The following is a 20,566-nucleotide window of genomic DNA, read 5'->3' as shown; positions in this document are numbered from 1 at the left end:
CACAATTAATTGTCTCTGAGATGTACAGCAGCCTGGGGAGCAGTTCCATCTTTACCAGAGAAAACCTGTTGCCTGAGATGCAGGTATATGGGAATGAAGAATGGATGTGGGCGCTTTAATTAGCAAGACACGTACACTGTTGCAGAGCTATCCCAACCCCCAGTTCTCACATTTGAAGGATGAAAGTGAGTGATTCATGAGCAAAGGAGGGATCCAGTCATAACCTAATACCCCAGGCCTAGAGTAAGCTGAGTATTGTTCTTACAGACTGTTGGCTTTGCAAAGATTTCAATTTTTGTGACAGGATGGTAGATGTATTGCCCAAATGGTCTGTCAAATCTATCACAGTGACAAGGAAATATTGTGCTCTCCTCCTTCCTTCTGAAATTCCTTGAATACCTGGTGCCAGCAGTTCAGCTGATAATGCAAAGAGGGATGAAAGCAGACAGCCCTGTCTAGAAGTGACTTTTCAAATGGGCTGTGACAGGCTCCCTTCATCTTTCTATAACTTGTCATTTTGATGCAAGCAACAGACTACAAATAAGCCCTTTGGTACAGCAAGGCTACAGCAGTTTTCATATTTTCACTAATTATGAACTATTATTTAATTGCTAATGTGCTAGTGACTGTTCCATTTCTTGGAATACGTAGTGTTACATTTCAGGCTCTGAGCTAGGATTTGGCTGTTTAAAAGAGAATTTTAAGGTTACTGATCAGGCTGCTAAGTATGAGTTTATGTTAGGGTAGGTCTGTGGTGCTGGTAGTGGTATTGTTTTGGTAGGCAAATTATACGACTGCTTCCTTTGAGCGCGGTGAACACACATCGTTTTTATCTACGTGATCCTCTTTTATTAATTCTGTCAACTAGCATATTGAGTGCACTCTTTGTGTGTCGTGGCTCAAATCCAGATGCCGTCAGGATAATTGAGAATTTCACCGCAGACTTCAGTGGGATTTCACCTGCGCAGCTGTGCCTGCTGCTCCACCTCAGGGAGGGAGCAGTCTTGTTCTTCCCTGAATCCAAGGTTTTTCCTTTGAACTAGGGCTGTTCAGACAACCCATGTCCTCTCAAGTGTCTCAACCCCTCCTAGTTTGGGGACCGTGGTCTCTAACCCTCGCAGGTCTGGAGGCAGGGACCTCAGTGACCACCACCCTGCCCCACTGGACTGAAGTGGGTGCCGTCACGCCGGGAGCATGGTACTGTATGCAGAGACCCAGGCATATCCCTCAGTGCCTCCCAACAAGTGCGCTGGAGATGACAGGTTTTAGATCTCTAACACAGCAGAAAATCTTGAAAGGAGAGTCTGCCTAGAAAACAAGACGGAGCTGACAGGGTCTGTTTTACTTAACAGCAGGCAAGCACCATGCCAGATGTGGCCAGAAGCTACTGCATGAACATCACAGAGTTAGCACAGCAGAAAAAATACATCCGTATGGCAACATTGGTCTCCACACAGAGGCTGAAGTATGCCTTGGGCTTTCCATCTCCTGGCTTAGCCCCAGCATATATTAAAGTAGCCTGAGGGCTGCTTTAACTTGTATCCAACTATAAGGACTCCAGTGGACCACTGAGGTGCATGGGCAGGGTATAAGAATGGTTACAGGTTTTCTAAGTTACTTGAAGCATCTGTGGCTACTTGTCAGACTGATCCATAAGAAGATAAATAAAGTCTACTCAGCTGCACATGAGCTCACCCTTCTGAGACAGGTCCAAGGCCTTACAAAAATAAGCATGTTTGCATAAGAGAGCAAATGTTTCCTGTATTTGCTGCTTCCAAGCAGTCAGTCTATCATGGGAATTACTCTTTTGTGTTTCAGCCCCTCACTTTAAGTTATGCTCCTACTATGCAACAGGACAAACAAATTCTGCTATACCACTTACCTGTGCAGGCCACGCTCCAGCCTCCGTTACTGCAGCGTACTTTCAGGATAATCTCCCTTCCCTGCAAGATGACTTAATGGATAACTGTCAGTAACATCAGGCTGAGCCACGCTGCATGATGGGGTTGGCATGCTGTGCCTGAGCTGCCTAAGAATATGCATCTCAGGTTTGCTCATGCCTCCTATAGGTTAGAAAAGTAATATTAGTCCTTTCTGGCACAGCAGAGCAAGGTCTAAAATACCCATGGAGAGATGTTGTCATTCCCAATGAAAGACTCCTGTTTTCCAGCTGAAGCAGACAGTCCATGAGTTTCATATTCAAGCATCTCAGATACAACTGCAGATACAAGCGTTGCTAATGTGCAGAACTTAAGCCTAGGACGTCAGTGGCAAATATGTGAAGCATGAGAGAACAATTACATTTGCTGCCCTCAGACTGCTTTCTTAGCTGCGTGGTGATGTAACTCTTAGGCCATTCCAGGTTTTCTCATGCTGGATGTTAAGTAAGCAGACTGAAAACACTCTAGCAGCCACATTCGAAGCCTTACAGGTTCAATATGGTTTAACTTCATGGGTTTATTTCATTCCCCTACTCCAGTCCCTCTCCCAGACTCCCCCCATGTTTACAAGCCTTTAGTGTTATTTTAGCTTCTCGCTCTTGCATTCATCATAATCTGTGAAAATCAGAGTTGACATGATGACAAAGGTTGTCACATTGAATACATTGTTTACTTGGCTCAAACAGTTATTTTTATAGTCTCTCCAGAGAAAGTTTCTTATTCAAATTTGCCAGAGATACTCAACAACTTTAACTAGAAACTTGGCATTTCCTCTTCCAAAAATTCCTCGAATTATATTTTCCAGCAACAGACTAATTGACAACATCTTGCTTCACAGAGGCGCACATCCTTCTGCATTAGATTTTCTCAAGACGTTCGCACCTGGAGTTTGGGGACCGGCAGTTCGGCACAGTGCTGCACAGCCAGTAAGTGGCTCACCTAGGAGGCACGTGGATCAATCCCCCAAATTCAACTTTGTGTAAACAAGGGATAAAAATTCTGCCAGCTCGTGATAAGAGTGATTCTTCACGCCCAGACAGAGATTTCTCCAGCATTCTGCACTATATATTTTACATACTGAATCTCTCACCAGTTTAATTTTCCCCAAGGCTTTCATATTGTTCTAAGGGAAACAACAGCTAAGATCTTTCCCAAACCAGTGGAACGAGACATCGTGTTTGACAGTAAAGGCCTAAAATTTATGTTGTGCTTGCTTCATGCTTAGACTTGAGTTTACCAAAACAAGCTTCTCCAAGAGGGGATAGTGCCGTGTTGTTTATATCCACGGAACACCACAGTCACCTGTGTGATCCAGGACTGTCTGTGTCTGGGTTATTTTTGTATCGATACCTGCAGACATTTTAACCTGGAGGATGGGTAGACTACTTTATATTTTATTTACAACCAAAAAGGAATACTCATCCCCCTGAAATTTTTAGCTTAGAAATAACACCTCCCACAAATTTGGGCTAGGTAGTTTCACTAGCAACATAAAATACTTTTATGATATATGCTTTTGGCCTCCAGAAACCATGCACCAGTTTGCAAGATCTCTGCAGCAGTCACTATTAGAGGCCTATAGGGCTGCAAAACAGGCTTCTAGCTAAAGCCAATTGGTAAAAATCAGTGTGATTTGCAATCTACAGTGTAGTTAAGGTAGAAAGAAGTGAGGAGACTTAATAATCCAGTAGCAGCAGCCATAATTTCGGGGGGGTCAAGAGAACTTGCCACAAAAAAGGAGCTCAGTTCTGCATCCTAGAAACATGTTTATTTAGAGTAAGAAAAATTTAAGGTGAGATCACCACTAACATCTGATCCAGCTCTACAGCAGGCAAAATAAATGGCTAAAGTAGGTTAGTGGCTGGCTGTCCCGCCAGCCACCCGGGAGCAAAGCTGTTTATAAAAGAAAAGGAAAAAACTCCAAACTTTGTCATTCTACAAAGTCTCATCTATTCTGTTTCCAATTTGTACAACATTTTCGTCTTTAAGGAGTAAATAATGTGTTTCTGCTGCTGGCTCTTCAAACAGCTATTTGGTTTACCTCTCTCAGCTCTAAGACGGCGGGTTTACTGCATGTCCTGCCTTCCCTCCTGCCTCCTCCGGCGCCTGGACGCTGAGCTGCATGCTGGCAGCAGCAGCAGCTCCTCCTGTGCCTGCACGGTGCCTGGGAGCATTGGAGCACCCAGCGTTAGTGTTATGTCCTATTTGGGCTGTTTATCTTCCTAATGTACTGTCTCCTGAGGAGACTAAAAAATAAGGTAAAATGCTAAAAACATATATTTTCATCATGGGGCTCTTTTCTCCTTGGGGCTTGATATTACTGCAACCTGTAAGGTGAGGTCCTGTAAAACTTCACCATCTGTAGCAATGTGGAAATTTCACTCTCTGAATGCCCTGACTTTCTCTTTACTAGGGGTCACGTAGTGTTAGCGATGGGAAAATTTCAGGGTTGGTAGGAAATTGAAGCTTCTTATGTTTCTTCTAAGTTGTTGGTCTTCAAAGTACAGAGGAGTCAGCTGTTCAGGAGCAGTCACTGCTTTGTACAAAACAAAGCTTTTGAGAAGTTCACTGTCTTCATGCAAAAGCCATCCTTCAGTCTTCTACACAGAAAAAAAAATACAGACAACCCTAAGCTGTGGCAGGTGTAGTCCAGAGAGACAAGACATAAGCTTCACTGTAGCATCTCCTGGGCTCTACCCATTATGTATCACTCTGCTCTACTTTTATGCTTCAGGATGGCAAATAAATACACAATTAGTCACTCCCACTTTTCTACAGGGCACTTAAGGTGTTAACAATGTAATTTTAACATGGTTTATCAAAGACCAATTGAATATCTGCAATGTATGTTTGCTGAGGTCTTTAGTTTTGTCTTGTTTTATTAAAATAGATGTTATCTATTAAGACATCCTCCAGTCATTTGAGCTCAGGATTGGCCATCAAATGACATACAAAGTACTCAAAGAGCAATTTCTTTGCTCTGTTTAAAGCAGAACTATTCTTGCCAGCCCTCACAACTGGATTCTCTCCTGGCCGTGCAAGTGTGTTTGCCTGTAATACATTCAGTCCTTAAAAAGAGGCATTAGAATTTGAGGATGAAAGCAGATTTTTGTAGCGGAAATATTGCAAAGATGTTCTGTCAGAAAAATCTTTTTCAGCAACTTAAGCATCCAACTCAAAATAGCAGTTCATGATGCTGGAGTCATTGCTTTCATCCAGCATCACAGCGAAAAGATCTGAGCTGGCATGGCTCAGCAGTTTGCGGGAGATATGATGACAGCTTTCCGAGGGTACAGATTGCTTTTGTTCTCCAGATGAAAACACTCTTACCATGTCAGTCTCAACATCCCCTTCACCAACCTGGCAAAGCAAGCAGCATGGAGAATGGGAATACGTTGCTATGGCATCTCTGGCAAAACAACAAATTTGGTAGAATTTACTCCAGCAGAATGAAAAACCCAGGGCAGTCATTAGGCACAAAAGGAATATATTTGCTGGTGCATAAATAGCAACACTGCAAAACTAATATATGTCTTACAAACTTAGAGGCTGAGAGAGTTGGGCCTGTCCAGCCTGGAGATGAGAAGGCTCCAGGGAGACCATATAGTGGTCTTCCAGTACCTAAAGGGAGCTTAGAGGAAAGGTGGGGAGAAGCTTTTTAGCAGAGTTTGTTGTGATAGGACAAGGGGTGATGGTCTTAAAATAGAAGGAGGTAGATTTGGATTATTATTATTATGGAGGAAATTTTTTACAATGACGTTGGTGGTGGAACACTGGAACAGGTTGCCCAGAGACGTGGTGGATGCCCCATCCCTGGAAACATTCAAGGCCAGGTTGGATGAGGCTCTGAGCAACCTGATCCAGTTGGAGATGTCCCTGCTTCTTGCAGAGGGGTTGGACTAGATGACCTTTAAAGGTCCCTTCCAACCCAAACTATTCTATGATTCTATGATTCTGATTTAAATGTAAGTTATTTTCTCACATTGCCCTGGTCTTGGCTGGGATAGAGTTAATTTTCTTCTCAGTAGTTGATGTGTTTTGGATTTCTTAGGTGAAGAATGTTGATAAACACACCGATGTTGTGAGTTGTTGCTAAAGAGACCAGGGACACTGTCCAGCTTCCCCAGTCTCACTTATGTGCAGGTGCAGGAAGCTGGGAGGTATATAGCCAGAACAATTGACCCAAACTGGCCTAAGAGAGTATTCCATGCCATAAATATCATGCTCAGAATATAAGTGGGAGTTACCCAGGGGGGACATCTCTCTCTCTCCCTCCTTTGCTTGCTGCTCAATTTTGTTTCCTTGATCGTTGCTCGGAACAGGCTGTATGCGTCATTGGGACATTGAGTGGTGAGAAATTGAGTATCGTTCATTTTGTATATTTTAGTATCCTTATATTTTTATTATGTAGTTTTCCTTTACTATTCTAGTAAACTGCCATCATCTCAACCCACGAGTTTTCCTTTCTTCCAAATTCTCTCCCTCATCCCGCTGAGGAGGGGGAGGGAGAATGAGCAACTGTGTGGTGACTCGGGCTAAAGCACAACACACATCTTGGTGGAAATGACAACATAGATTATAGGGAAGGAGGGAGAAGAGTAAGTCAAAAACCTTACCAGCTTCAAACATGTAGTAGCTTAATAGATGAGATTTTATGGTCTCTAGTAGATCTGTAGCTGACTGCAAGACCTTTATTCTCCCCACAACTTCATCCTGGGATATGTGAAAAAAGAGTGGATAAACTGTCCAATGAAATGCTCTATCCAGGATGGCCAAGGCCTTCATAAAGTACTCTGTTCAGTTTAGACATTCACCTCAAGAAAAAAAGTTGGAGAAAATCCAGGTAGAAGCACAACCGACCAGTGCTCTAGAAATTATGGCTTAATGATGCAAGATTGGATGAGTTAGGACTGTTTTGCATAAAATATGACCAAGCTGAGACATGAGGTCAGACTCAAATACCTAGGGGACTGCTGTAGAGCAGGAAGAAGTAATCTGTTCTTCACATCCATGATGTGCAAGACAAATGGCCGCTGCTTCAAGTGAATGAAGAGAGATGTAGATTAGACAGTAAGAGAAGCTGCCTAATGCCAAGAATAGCAAAGCACTGGAATAGACAGATGAGGCAAAATTGTGTAATCTCTGTCACTGGAGGTTCCCAAGACCCAGTTAGATAAATGTTTGTTGGGATGGCGGATAATAATTTTGTCTTAGTACGGAACGGAAGGGTAGATTAGATTACTTCTTGAGTCCCTGTATGGTCCTTTTTTTTTTGATGATTGAATTATTTGATAAGTATATAATAAGCACATATCTCAGAATTGCCATTTTTTTTTTCTGACAGGCTGCATTTTACTGTACTGACAGATTGAATTGGCAAAGGTTAGCATAATTCTCTGTAAAATCTAATGGCTTTATAGTCTGGTGGTTTTGGTACTAGGTGTATCTTGGAGGTACATAAACTTTTAAAGAAGGTACAGCTGAGAAGATGCAAGAATCTTGTTTTAATTAGGCTAATTTAGTGCAGCTCTGAGATTTGTTTCAGTATAAGCTTTATTCTGTTAATGTTACCTCATCATCAAAATCACTCCTTCAAAAATAGGGAGATGAAGTATAGGAAAAATATTCATGCTATCCTTGGAAAAGGAATTTTTATGTTAAAATATTTGGCCACAAATGTTGCGCACATAAACTCAAACTGGAAAGCTGTCAGATGTGATAGGAATGAAATATAGGGAGAATTAATTTTTTTCCATGTTTAGTAATAAACTGCGTGAAGGCCATAAGATGGAAATGCAATATCCAAACCAGTAAGCATCTGTGGTCCAAGTTTTCCAACAAAGCTCCATGTGAACTGAAGAAGTGTTTGCAGTACCATCTGAGTCGCAGGCAAGTTTAATCCAAGGAGAGCCTTCAGCCTCTCATTGCAACAATTAGAGTCAGTTCTTAAGTGCTAAGAAAGTAAAAATAATACTTAAATTTACAGCTGTAAGCTATTCTGCTTTTTTCTTATAATCCTGATAAACATGGATTATCCATTAATTACCAAAAATATTTATAATCTTCTTAGAATTATCTTAGTTTTAGCCAGTTCTACTTTCTGCCTTGCACTTCTGTCCACAAGCTGAGTGGAGTGACATACCTCCAACCAGACACGTAGCGTTTCTCCTCTGTCAGGGACTTACTGCACTGCTTCCCAACAGCCTATCTCCCCTATCCAAAACCCAACGTATCTGACTTCACCCCTCATCTTCCTGTGCCCACACTATAGTTTATCATCAGCTGCGTGGGACCTTGTAAGACCATTTATTTGAGTGCCTCCTCAGCCTTCTCCTCCTGCTTCAGAAGGCTCTTCCTTATAAAGTCCAGATATGCTCCACCAACCTGTGGTGAGGTAAATCCACGTTCTTGGCCACAAGGCTCTTGGACAAAGCCATCCATGGCATGTCCAGCCCTGAAAAAAAAAACTGAAGCAAAGCAAAGCAAAGCAAAACAAAACTCACAAAGCACAGTGAGAATATCCTCCTCCACAAGTTCCAAAATCCAGGGACTGATGAGTCAGCACGAACTTCCAGCAAGTTCTGCCTCTTCCTAGCCTAGAGGGATCCTAAATAGCTCTAACACTTCTGCCCAGCTCTGCTCCAAAACCTGTTTGAATGTACCCAAACAAGGACAAGAGCACTGACCTGGACTGGCTCAAATCATCTGACACGGGTACGGTGCTGGCACAGGTATCAAATATGTACTTTACATTTCCCTACAGCCTGAAACAAGACACAGAGAAGCACCCATCTCCTCTCAGAGGGTACAGCCATGTGACTGCAAAAACACTGTGAGGGCCCCAGTGAGAGCAAATTAAGGCCCCAGTGAGGGAGCATTTCCTCCAGCATGGGGAATGGGTTGCAGACAGTGCTCTCCCCACAGCACACATCCCGGGCAACCCCAGTCCATCTGCCAGTGCAGGCTCCTCTCAGTTCCTCCATATGCGCTGCTCAAGGTGAGGGCTTGGCTTGGAAAGGCATGACCTGCTCAAGTCCTTTCTCTGCTGTGGTGCCATTTCTGCATTTCACCTACAGTAGCTGCTCTACGTGTATGCATCCCTCAGCTAGCCAGCTCCTGCGTTCACGCCCAAATACCTGTGTGTGTCCCTTCAGGGTGGTGTGCAACCAAGGTTTTGTCCTACCAGCTAATTCTTTCCTCTAATTCTTGTCACCATCCCAAGGCGCTTGGCACAGTGCTACAGAGCTTTGCCCAGGGAAGTGCAAGCAGCCCACTCTGTGCTGCCATAGGGCAGACATCACTGCTGGCTGTCAAGCAGTCTTCTCCCTGCCTTCAAGTAGGAGCTTGAACCTCATCACAAGAATGGTTTAAGGCTCATCCTTTGCCCCATCCAACTACTCGACACAGGATGGCTCCAGTTTTGCTTCCTGAAGCACTGGCAACCCGTGCCTTTCCCTCGTGTTAGCTGTGATTGTTTCCAACACTGGAGGCCCCATACCATTTTCTGGAGTCATGCCACCCAGACCCCGCTAGGCACTGTCCCTACAGCCTACTGTGACCAGCAGGCAGGGCCCCACCAAAGGGCAACCACAGCCTGTGCTCGGCTCTCCTGCCTTCCAGTTATGTCACGTTCCCTGCTCCTGTCCTCACCGTCGGGGCCCTTTCTCTAGCCCAGGGCTTCCGATCCAGACACCGGCCATCTATGCCTCCTCCAGCTCCGTGCCTAGGCTTTTACCCTGGTTCCTTCTTCCACCCAGCTTCATCCCGCCTCCTCAGCTGCCCCTGGTCTTAATTTCTCTTCTAACTGGAAAACAGGGAGCCCTGTCCCACCCAAACCGTGGTGTATAGATGTAGTAGCACCTTGTGTGGTTAAGCGCTTAGGTGGTGCTCAGAATAATGAAGGGGCCAAATGGATTCCTCCCACAGCTTGGCTGCCCCAGGAGAGCGGGAATGTGCATATGTTACCCCTGCAATCCTGCACACGGCGTTCTGACACCGCACGGCTCCTGTTTTCATGTCATTCCAAGCAGCCTTTGACGGATACAGGTCTGCAGCGCGCAGACAGGACCTTTGCCATGTCGAAATGCCTCCAAGCAGCAACCACCCATGTTGGCAGGCTATTAAGTTTCTGCAGAATTTTGACAAGCCTCCAGATGAACATCAAACCATCCCAAATCTCCCGAGGGGCTAAGAATTAAAAAAAAAAAAAAAAAAAGAAAAAGAAAAAAAACCCAAAAACTGACTTCACATGTCATTATTCCCTGCAGTGTTGTAGCTAATTTAGAATCTGTTGATCCTGGTGCCAATAAATAGTTTATCTTTAAACTGCCTCTGTACTCAGACTTGGTTTTATTCTCAGGTTAGTGTTGATTGTTTAGGTAGCAGGTAAGTAATTTAACAGCATGTATAGGAGAGATTCACCATATATATCTGCCCGTGCATATTTGTTCCATTAAGCAGAACCTCGCATGATAGCTAAATGTTTTTCTGTGAAAACTTACTTTCTGGGAAGGAGAAGGTGAGTGCAGAATTAAAATCTGTGCTAATGCACTGCCCCCCAGTGGAGTCGGGGTCTGGTTGAAAAGATCGAGCTTTGCAGACCTTCGTTTGTAGGGTGCAGAGAGAAAACACTCACGGGACACATATTAAATGAAGACATTAAATTAACCATTGGTGGGGCAGTGTTAAAGCTGTTCAAAGATGTTTTGTGGAGATGATGATTCGCATCTGATTGTAGTTTGGCAGTACAAACGGATGCTGTCGCAGAATGCCTCCTTTCTCAGCGAGTACTGCAGTCAGAGGGAGGAGAAGGTCTCCAGCTGCTTGTGGATGGCACTTCACATTTCAGAGCTGCTAAGGGGAGCTATAGGAAGTTCTCATTTTTAAAGAATAGCCAATTCCAAAATGTCTCAAGGCTGATGAGGTGTTACACAGAACTATTAAAGCAGCTAGAAGGAGCTGTATTTATTCACCGCAACATCCTCCATCATTCAGTAGGAAAATGTGTCACCTTCTGGTTTGTACCAGAAAAATAGTATGTTTATTTGAGTATATTAAATGTTTCTGGTGATAACTCTAAAATACTTTTTTTTTCCTGCTACATTTCCTTCTCTCACTGGTTCCTTGTCCCAGATTTCTTAGGACTGATGTTGCTTCCCAGAGGTCCCTTTCCTATCCTCATTTCATTTTTCCTACAGCAACACATAGTATTGTAAAACCCACAGTTTGGTTCACAGTTTGAGTCAACTTTTGGCATGTTCAAAGACTCTTTTATCAAACAGCAGCTTTAGATGAATATAAATTTTAAAAATGCACACAACTAGATGTCTAGAAGGTAGAAATAAAGACCATAAGCCTATGATGTTTGCCATTGCTTCCATTCTCTTCTAGTGTTATCCTCGTCATTTTTCCCACAATGCTGTGCCATGTTTCTGTCACATCACCTCTGTGTCAGGACAGGGTAGTGCTTCTGAAGCCACATCTCCACATTTCCTTGTGCTTGTGTCACTGGAATGGGATGAGGCAATAGATGTGCATAAGAATGATAAAAATATATTCTTCTGTTCACAGCACAGTCGAGTTTTAGCACCATAAAAGGCATTTGAATCAGCTAAATGACCAGTTAATGAGGAAAAGAAATATAAAGCCAAAGTGAAATACTGTATATTTGAAGAGAACGCGTAAGCTGGGCTTAGCAGTACCCAGGGCAGAAGATGCAGCAGCCCTCCCCAAGTGCCTGGGGGAGGCAGCCGTGAACACCCTTGTAGTGCAGGTGGGAAAAGCAGCATCTCCCACAGCATGAGCAGAGGGAGTACAGCTTCCTTTCTGTAAATATATTTTCTGAACACTCTACAGGCATGCCTTCCAAGTCATTAGTTTGTCAGCCTTTGCTGTCCCCCTTTGCCCAGGTGTTTTGGGGTGCTTGCTGTCAGGTGTGGCAAAGCCTGACCCTCAGATAATGTGGAGTGGCTAGCGGCATGTGCAATGGTTTCCAGTTACCCCCGTTCCCAGTCTGTAAGCACCCAGGCTGAAAGACCATCAGGGTCCATGGGAGGCAGCCCTACAGTTGCCCTAGAGTGGCCATCCTGGCAGGACACTTGCTCAACTCCCTGCAGCGAGCAGCCCCTGGACCCCACTGGCTCCTTCTCTCAAGATGGGTGCTAGTAACCTGCTTTCCCCTCCCGCTCAGCCTGTATAAGCATGCATTATCCCCTTCCAGCTCCTCTCCCTCATCAGACACCTCTCACAGCTGGAGAGGATTTGGGCTGGTTGGACCCACCGTTGTTCATCTTTCTCATGCCCTGCCTTGCTGCTTTCCTCGCATGGTTTCAGCAGTCCAATCTGGGGCTTGCAGGTGGGGAGATGGTCTTTGTAACACTTTGGCTGGTGGTACTCTTAATCCTGAAGTTATTCTCCCGTTCCCATCTGCGCTTGAAGTTAATAGCTCCAGTTTTGTTAGTGGTTTTTGCACAAGAAATGCGCCTATGTCTTCTCTAAAATCATAGAAGAAATAGAGGCTTCCTTTAGACGTGCAATACAAAATGACCTTGGTAGGTAATACCAGGCTTCTAACTTATCCTTGACAGGAAGCTTTAATTCCTAAACAGAGCAGGTACCATGAGCTGTCTAGACTTCAATAAAGCATTTGCCTCTGAGACACATAAGGAACATGGGATAGGTCCAATAGGGAAAAAATGAGCAATCAGAGAGCTACAGACAGGCCATGTCATTACTGAACTGAAGGCTCCTGCCTGGTCTCTCAACACCAGCCTTATTTAAATGTGCTGGGCTGCAAGTTGCAATCAGTGCTGGCTGAACACGCCAAGCTGGAAGGCAATATCCCTGCTGGAATGGCCAGGGTGCAGTCTGAAGGTTGCTACTTTGTGGGTCAAGTGGTTATTCACACAAGCTTACATCTTGCGTAGCACTGCTGGTGGTGGCATCACCAAGTTCTCATGATGTACGTGATGGTGAGGGGCAGGGGAAGCAGTCATGGAGAGAGAAATTATGTCTTTCATTAGCTCAGGCCTAGTTCCTTCAGCAGGCCCAAAAAGCAGCAGTAACTGCAAGGTAGGAGCCATCACTCTTGGATCAATCTTGCTATGGTAACTGATCCCACCACATGATAGGAAAAGGTGGTTAACACCTGTGGAGCATGGGGGACATTACCTGGGAGTGAAGTGACATGCTGTAAGTTCCTGCAGAAGGGGAAAAACAAGGGGAGGAAAAATAATTAAAAAAAAAGAAAAAAGGTCATTAGCACCTGCGTTACATTTTAAAATACATTATTACATTTCTGGTATTTTGTAATTAACCCAAGTTAATTGCAAGCTCTTGGCTTGCATGTTTCCAGCCCAGAGGATAACCGGTTTTTAAAACTAGCTTGCTGCCTTGAAAGGCTCAGCTTGACATAGCCTGGTAACAGGTTTATCAGATAAGGTATTGCTAGGCTTAACGTGCTCCTTAATTAGGAATGTAAACACCTTCATTAAAAAAAAAAAATAGGGCCTCAGAGAAGTTATGAAGAGATTTTCTGATTATTGACTTGAAAGGAAAGTATTCCAACAGAGAAAGCCATTTCTTCCTTCTTCCCTGGGAGAGGAGGCAACGTCCGTTCTAATTGTAACCCTACGCAGCATGTTAAGCACAGAGATTTCCCTCCACTGGGACATTATCTGAGATTTGGGACATCTGGGCTGAACAGAGATGTGAGGGGCTCTCTCAGGGTGCGTGAGTATAAAAAGATGTGTGTATGTGCACAAGCGTGCCTGTCAACACGCTGTTTCTGTAGGCATGTCCGTATAGTGGGCTGCGGCTTTAGCTGCTGTTAGCCAAGGTGGTGGTTGTTCCTCTTCTCGCTTGTACGTGCAGTGGTTGGCATAAATAGCAGGCCCAGCAGGCTGTAGCTTGCAACTACCCACAGATATGGGGAATTTGGTTGCTCGGGCATGTTCCTCTGCCTGGCGTTAGACCGGGAGCTGCGTTTTGGCCTCTACGCCCCATCCCCTCGCTGTCCCTCTGTGGGGAACCCATGCCCATGAGATGGGTGGGTGGACAGACTACACGAGGGAGCTGCTTCCATGTGCCACCCCACATCTCCCTGCTTGGGGCACTTGGGGCACAGGGGCCCCAACCAGGGCTGTGGACTCTCTGTCCCGTGCCCCTGAGCTGCCTCTCCCCACGGGCACCCCCCGGCACGGCGCCCACTCGCTGTGTGGCCTGTGTTCCTGGTGGAGAGCTTCCCCTCCCTGTGCTCCCTCTCCCTGCTTTTCCCAACAATGGTGGCCCAGGCAGCTTGGGATGTAGTTTTGAATTTAAATGCAGCCAGCCTTTAGTTTACAAAAATAATAAATCCCCTTCAAAAAGAGTTATGTAAAAAGTAGAATAATAAAAAAACTAATGTTTGTTGGCAGTGTATGTATCCCTTTGTCTGCAAGACAGAGGCCTGTTGACAAACAAGAGGCTTTTCTGGGACTCTAAAATCAAGTACCAAAGTATAAATGGCCACCCTCTAATACTAACTTCATTACATTTACAGTGAAACGGCTGCACTGTTGCTTAATGCACTTGTACAACGAAAGAAGCTTGGTGGCCAGGACCATCCCAATGGCATCCTCCCCCATGCAGTGACCTGCTCAGGGGAGGTTCACCCTCTAAAGTTGGGTGCTCTGCAGCAGCCCCCTCCCGGAGCAACCCAGCTGCTAGTCACCATGCCTGCAAGATGCAGTAATTCAGATGTTTTCATGTAAACCATGGAAAAAACAGAACTATGTGTTGACCTCTCTGACAATTTTCTGGCTTTTAGCTAAGAAATGCAAATGTGCTGCAGAAGTAAGAGCAGACATCATTGATTGATGGTCACTGTGGGGTTTCCATTTTATTTACAATTTCAATAAATTCTGTTGATGGTCACTGTAGGATTTCATCTCAATTTCTTCCTGTAAAGCATTTCTAAATTTCTCCACCTCCATCCTGTCCATCAACCATTATTGTATTAAAAAGATGTCAGTCTCTGCACTGTGCTAAAAATCTTCCACTTCCCAAATACTGTGAGATCTGAAGATACTCAGCAGCTCACAGGATCAGACCCTGAGAAACGGAAGCAAAGTGTGAGCCCAAATCCTTATCAATCTTAACTCAGATTGTTCTTAATAAGTTATCTGTCATCTAGAAAGCATAAAACCCAATAAAAATGAAAAGATGTTAGAAAAACATCATCATTGCTTTAGTAGTTTGTATTTTCCTAATAAGCTTTTGATTTTCTGCTCCGAATGGAAAGTAATAATTTTCTTAGGAACTGAGGAGAGCTTCTGAATCTAAAATGAGTTGGTTTTGTACCAGCAATTTTAACTCATCCCTGGAAGCAAAGTGCCAAAACCAAGCTTCCTCTCCCTCAGGTAGAGGCAGATGGGGAAATTTCTTAGGAAGTGGTGATGGAGAAAGCACAGAGTCAATGTGGCACTGGGATGACCTGGTAGACAGTGAATGACTGTACTGTTGCTCGTTCATTCTTGCCTTAGAATTATTAGGCTAGGGAGTGTAATATGCTCATTTGCAATTTTTCATGGTGATGTAAGATCCATCTTGCAACTATTTCTGTGGAAAACTCAGGTGCCCTCTGGCAGCTGCGAGCTGGCAGTGGGGTGAGATCACCTGGGCAGCCAGGAGCAGGAGCTCTCTGAGGGGAACAAGGTGCAGCCCTGAACCCCTCCAGCATTCTGCTTCCACCACCACCATTGCCAGGACTTCTTAAAAGAAAAGCACAAGCCCTCCTAAAACAAACAAGCAGGCAAGCAAACCAGAAAGAATAATACGTCAGTTGTAGCATTTCCTGGCAGACATTAGGAGGGGCTGAGAATAGCAAGGAAGTGTAACTCACCTTCAAAAAAATTTATTTTCTGAGAGATGGAAAGCAAGCCTTTCCTGCTGAGGAAAATCCTTATGGGGATTGACCAAAAAGGTCAAGATTTTTTTCCCCATTACAAATATGAGGTTTCTGATTTCTTTTTAATTGTACGTCAGAACAAATCCTAGATTTTTTAAAATATTTTTTTTTAATTATTGAAAACAAAAGAGATCATGTGACTTAGCCTAAGGGTCAGGGCAGCCTTTTGACTGGGGGAGGTACAAGTCCCTGCTCACATTTTTTGCCCTAATGAGTGTTTGCTTGTTTGTCTAAAGCAGCACTAACAGGAGAGCTACCCCAGCAGCCTCCGTGGCTGGGAGGTGCCTTTTCCCTGCACCATCACTTCCCCAACAAAATATCAACCTTTCTAGCAGGAACATCAGTGAAGCAGATGCGTTGCGGTGGCAGGTTGCGAGATCAACAAGTTATCATTTTCCTGACCAAAAAGTCATCCCATGCTCACTCCCTGCTTGCCTCCTTGAGGGTTGCTGGGGCAGCAGGGAGGAAGGTTTGCCTGTGAGCCAGGTGCCCTGGGAGGGTGGGGATGGAGACCGCCATGGTCCTCTGGCAGCGCTAGTCTGGTGGGATTTGGTTTCGGAGGGATGCTGCTGGAAGATGAGACCCACGTCAAGCTGAAGGAAGCCAAATGGACCCATGTTGGTAGCAAGGGGTCAGAGGGTGGTGTGGGGCATCCAGCTGTGGGTGCCCTGGGGCCAGGCAGGGAGACCCCAGGGTCAACCTTGCCCTGTGCCTCATTAGTGCCCCTGTTTCCACAGGAAGTCTCTCCAGCCATGCAATCTGTGTTGAAAAGAGCCTTTCCTTTTTTTTCCTCACTTTTTTCCTGCATTCTAGCCTCTTTTTTTTTTCCCTGAAAACCTTTTCAGAAAGCTGATGGCCCGTCTACACAAGAGCCAACACGTGTCTTTATGTAAGGTGAGAAAGCAGGTTCGAATACAGACTTCCAGATGTAGTTTCCGGATAAATGAGTCTGTAAGAGACAGATAGCTCTTCATTAGGCTTGATTTGCCCCCATGTCTTCAGCACGCAGTGCCCTCATTAGGAAATTAAAGAATCTTTTATGTCCCCTCTTGTCAACGCAGCTCCCACGGGAAAAAATCTTGTTTCTGTGCCCGAGCAATGAATTATTTTTCTGATGGAATTGCCAGATCACAGAGGCAATTAAAGTTTTATGTGTAGCTTGAACTGTTCTTGCTGCTTTTTGATGTTTCAGGTAAAAGGAAGAATGGAGTTGTATCATTTTAGCACTTCTTACACCTCTCTCTGCGGTAATTCTTAAGGTGTGTTTGCAAGGTCAAAGCGATAAAAAAGATTGGGGAAACAGTGTAGTTTGTGTTGTCCTAAAATGTGACATTGTTCTGTGCAGTATTTCTTCACCACAATACAAACTGTAACCAAGGCTACAAAAAAGTTTTCTTCATCATCTCTGTGTTTCCAGTTGCTTATAGTTCTCTAAGTTTATTCTCTCCCGGAGCTTGCGCTGCCGTCATTGTCATGCAGTGATGGGCTCAGAGAACTCTCTTTCCTCCTGAAAGAAAAACTCAGACCACGTCTTTTTTTTTCATGAGGCTGGAGCCAGACTGAGCTCTGCTGCTGAGCTCTGAAACCTGTGGGGCCCTGCGGTGAGGATTATATGCTTATCGCAGCTAAAAAGGATTTAGCAGCATCGGGAGCACACAGAGATTATCTACTGAGCCCATGCAAAAAAACTGTGATAATCTGTGGAAAATGTCAGTCGCAAGGTTCCTCTCATAAACCCCAGGAGCTCGGAGCAACCTCTAGGTTTGTTGGTGGCTCCTGTGCGGTACATGCAACCTGCCCACGTTTATTTATGTGAAAGCTTTTATCTCACGTCCATTGCTGGTGCTGTTAGCAGTGGAGATCTTGGTGCTGTTAGTAGTGGAGATCTTGGGCGTGGAGACGTGATCGATACCGATTTGCCAGCTCCTCAGGAATTACATTCATAACCACAGACCAGCTAACCAAAGCTGCTTAGAAAACCTCAGCAGAGAAATACATATAGAAATATGAAAATCGTGAAGTTATCTGAGACAGCGGTTGTGCCTTTCCCTCTGGCAAAGTCAAGATGTGTGACCTTGAAGTATATCTGCATCAGTGATGAAATTAAGAAATGTAGAGACACCAACACCCCCCCCCCCGCAACATTAAGAAACATATTTCTGCACTTCAGTCCATGTATATGTTTTCCTCCTTTTTTCAAACTTTTCTTTTAAAACAAAAAAATCTTCGATAGGAAATTATCTTTTGCGCTAAGTTAATTAAAATAACAGTTCAGATAATTCATCGAAAGCTGTGAGCTTTAGCTTAGATCATCAGCTAGGGCAACCTCATCTTTTGCACATTCCCTATGTTTGCTCCATTTACTCATAGGTACTGTAAGCATCATGGCAGTGCTACCTTATGATCTAAGTAAATTATCAAATTCAAAGGCTAACTACTGTGAATTATGCTTTTTCTCCTTTGGACAGCAGGACCAAAGAATTTTCTGCCTGGGGATTTATTTATTTATTTATTTATTTATATCTGCCGGGTTTTGGTAAGAAGTCACAAAGACTGTAGAGAAGGGCGAGAGGAGAAATATTTGAGTAATAGGGTCCCAGGCGTCTGTTTTCCTATTCCCCCAGGCCAAATCTGTGCCTCGCAGTCTACAGGAGAGAAGCTGAGACAAGAAGTCTCTAGCATTTCTTGCTGCAGTTGCCACTGGGAAAATAGTCTTCCTTTTCCTGTCAGCTTATGTGTATATTTTTAACAGCTATTAACACCTAGGCCCCGAAAGGCAAATATGGCTGTAATTAGCACCCTCTTCTAGTCATGACGAGGCTTGCTGCGTGTTGCACACCTGATCCACAAAGAAACAGGTCTGTGTTTTACACCTCCTCTCTGGAGACACCCACGCAGCCTAAACAAAAACACGACTCAGGACCTGCGGCAGGCTCAGCGGACGAATCTGGGATCAGGATCCCAAATTCCTTAGGAGCGATCGCATGGTCCCAGCAAAAATACACCTCCAGCTCCTTCCCACTCTCCGTTGCCTGCCATCCCACAGGAGAGTCATTAGCTTTAGTCAAGGCATGGCAAAATATGAAGGAAAGGTGCAGCATCTGTTAATTCGTTAGGAACTAATTGCTTTTAATGATGAGGGGCCATAATAACTGGTCACTCTTTTTCCTGTTTCTTGGCAGACGCAGGCTCACTGTCCAAGCTTTGCTTGTCCTCACAGATGTCAGCTAGAGACAAAAGCGATCTTAGCACTAGAAGATCCCTTGTTGTGTGAATGGGATTAATGCGTGACAGATGATAGGGGGCAGGTATAAATTAATATGCCTGAAAATTGACAGCAAGCCCAAGAGCAGCCTGGTATGTCATGGCAGATACCACCAGGTATCAGCTATTGCCAGAAACCTCCTGCATCTGCCTTCCCCCACTCCTGCATTATAAAAATAAAATAAGTATTTTGGTTTTTAATTCCAAAGGAGGGAAAAAAAAACCACAGAAAATAACACTGCCAGTTTATGGCAGTGTGCTTAAATAGGAGTATGAATAATTAAATTTAACTTTTTTAGTATTCCAATTTGAGGCAAAAGTCTCCCCTAGAGTTCTAATCTGGCCATATTCAGCACTTTGAACTGTTTTTTTTCAAGTTAAAAGAAGTATTTCCCATATGCTTGACATATTGCTGCATATAATGGTGGAATGCAGGGGGAAAAAAAAGTATGTTTACATACAGAACATACTCCCACATGCGTATTTATATTGAGAGACAGAAAAATATTTTATGTATGTATGTATAACTTGACATTTTCAACATTTCATGTAAATAAATGCCAAATGGATGGAGAAGATTGTATTGTACATTAATGGGCTACACTTCTTCATTTTTCAAATCTGGCTATGATTGCATACAAGTACCTCAAACAGCAAACATCTGGGTAGCCTGAAAGCAACTGAAGCTTGTCAAATATATTCTTACTGTAAAGTAACAGATTCAAGCTTTACCAAGCATTAAGTTTTGGTCCTGAGCAGCCTCAGACCCAATTTATAATAAATACGATGATTTTGCACTAGCAGTGGTGACACAGCCTTAATAATACTAATATTTAAAATCTAACAAGCTCTTTTCTCAATAGCATTCGGTTTAACAGACATATGTGTTAGGACTATATATCCTTGGAACTTTTCCAAGCAACTGCACTATAATAGCCAAAGCCTGTGTCCAACTTAAGTGTTTGACAGTTTATACAATTTGCAGGACTATTTTCCATCTCTTACCTCCAGATTTGGGACACGTTATCTCTGATTCTCTTTTGTTTTTTAGGTTTCAAAGTGTAATTTCCTGGAGAAACGAACATACTCGTAATTCAGGCTGTCCACCCACCCACCCAGTTACCTGTCTCAGCTAGTCCCATTGCTGGAAGGAACGTATAAAGCAAGTTCATAGCTTGATGCTGGAGAAATATAATCTTTGCTTAATCTACTTAGTGTTTAAAAATGTAAATGTTAGCAGCTATCTCAAATACTAGAGCGCTGCTCTCATGTAGGTTGTGTGCTCAAACGTGGCACAAAGCAGTAATTGTACTCCTCTGGGAAACTAAAAGCCTTTCAGTGTCTGAGACCTGGAAAATTTAAAGAGTAGTTTACATGTGCTAGGACCAAAGTGTTGCAACTGTGTCTCAAACATGTA

General features: G+C 44.0%; 1 protein-coding gene across 3 annotated transcripts in view; it reads left to right on the top strand.

Annotated features, from left to right (window-relative positions):
* Positions 1 to 20,566, top strand: part of EDAR (ectodysplasin A receptor) — a 73,248-nt gene that overhangs the window by 24,823 nt on the left and 27,859 nt on the right. The window lies entirely within an intron of this gene.

Source organism: Chlamydotis macqueenii, chromosome 1, assembly GCF_036417535.1.
Source record: "Chlamydotis macqueenii isolate bChlMac1 chromosome 1, bChlMac1.mat, whole genome shotgun sequence".
Taxonomy (NCBI): Eukaryota; Metazoa; Chordata; class Aves; order Otidiformes; family Otididae; genus Chlamydotis; species Chlamydotis macqueenii.
Note: the sequence above shows the minus strand (reverse complement) of the source record. Positions and strands in the feature narration are given on the sequence as shown.